The sequence below is a fragment of the Pan troglodytes genome, chromosome 7 (assembly GCF_028858775.2).
Source record: "Pan troglodytes isolate AG18354 chromosome 7, NHGRI_mPanTro3-v2.0_pri, whole genome shotgun sequence".
NCBI lineage: Eukaryota > Metazoa > Chordata > Mammalia > Primates > Hominidae > Pan > Pan troglodytes.
In genome coordinates this window covers 38822324-38824121 of record NC_072405.2, presented here as the reverse complement: position 1 = coordinate 38824121, position 1798 = coordinate 38822324, and the positions used below count along the sequence as shown (strand labels likewise).

The window sequence follows — 1798 nt, the reverse complement described above, 5'->3', positions numbered from 1 at the left end:
CATGCCAAACTCCCAAATTTCTAGGCCTGACTTCAATCCCAGGGGCTGAGTAAGAAAGCTAGCCAGGACAGCAGTTAAACGAAAGACAGCAAAGTTCCCCCACCATGGGTATGGTCTCGTAATATTTTAATAATCTGGACATAGAGAAGAAATGAAGAGTATATAGAGTTGTATAATAGTTGCCAAACATACTGCCAAGCATTTTATTACATGAACTATTTAATCCTGAATCCAACAGATACTACATTCTATTTCTGTCGCCACTTTATAGATAAGGAAACTGAAGTTCAAAATAACTTGGTTCAACATAACTAGAAAGTGATAAGAGCCAGGATTTGAATCTTGAACAAGACATGAGTCCTGGGTCCAAGAGCTGTCAACCATTATACCCATTTCTACCCACTGCTCTCTGTATACTTTTTCTAGTTTTTACACATTTCTGCAGGCTTTTTTCTCTGCTTCGTGCACTGCTGCTTTCATCTTGAAAGTGTATACTTGACAGAAAACATGCCTTGACTTGAATTTGAGAGGCAACCTAGTCAAGATGGGAGGGAATGGAAAAGGACCTGGTTTTAAGACTAGTACTGAAAACAGGCAGGACAGCTCATCTTGAAGCCAATGGCAGGAAGAGCAATAAAAACACATACTTGGAATGCATCTGCCCTGCAAACGTCTTGGTGTTTTCCACCTCAGTTAGGCTGTACATCCAAATATGCACACAGGAAGACCTCACACATGCTTAATGTTAAGGGCATGTGAAAAATGTCAAATACAAGTTAACTCTTGCAATGCTTACCCAACATACAGCTAATAAGTTAAATTCTAATATTCTAAAAGAAGTAGGCAAACATTTAGAACAAGAAGCCTAATTTATTTTTCTGTGTTCCATTCTGAATTAAACAGTGGGCACTACAATTGTAAACCATCTAATAATTTTTGTTTATTTGCTTTCCGTGTCAGAGTCCCCTTAACTTTTAACAGCATATATATTCTCACAGAGGAAATTTAGGAACACTGAAAGGATAGACTATAGATTGCTGAGGTAAGAGGACTAAGAGGCTTTTAGAAATCTCCTGTTTGTATCAGAGAGCTATCTATAATCCATCATCTAGCAAAAAAATGTAATCACAAAAGAGATATGTGACAGTTATGTATTAACACTGTTTTAAAATTCCCCAAATTACTATGTATCATTTTTAAAATGAGTTAGATCTCCATTACTGATATAAAGTCTAAGATTCATTGCTAAGTTAAAAAAAAAAGATGCAGATACAATTTTGTATAGACACAATAAAGTTCTGAAAATATTTATTTCAATGAAAGTTGAATAGACGTTTACTTTCTCCCCTTTGTTATGGAATTCATTTTTCTTTTTATCATATGTTTCACTTCTTAATATAATAATGTCTCCTTACAAAGTCTTTCCTAAATTAAGAATTAGGAGATCTTTTTCTACATGGGTGACAGGCTGGAAGGAAATACTTTGCAGGGATGCTCAAGACTGGTGATTTATAGAACCCAGCAGCTCTATAATGCAGTTCAGTCTTTTTGTCAGATGTTTATAATGATGAGTATCCAAAATTCACAAAACATTGCACTATTACACACTTTACTATTCTAACCGCTAACTTCCTCTAATATATTCTCTATTTTATGTAGTAATAAATTTCTGTGGGGCACATGATTTCCTAAATTCCCTTGCTAGTTAATACTGTACAGGTTGAGTACCCTTTAACTGAAATGCTTGGGCCCAGAAGTGTTCAGTTTTCGAATTTTTCCATATTGGGGGATATTTGCA

At 35.3% G+C, this 1798-nt stretch overlaps 1 protein-coding gene across 13 annotated transcripts in view; it reads right to left on the bottom strand.

The window, feature by feature from the left end:
• RBPMS (RNA binding protein, mRNA processing factor) overlaps positions 1-1798 on the bottom strand; it is a 190348-nt gene that overhangs the window by 126105 nt on the left and 62445 nt on the right. The window lies entirely within an intron of this gene.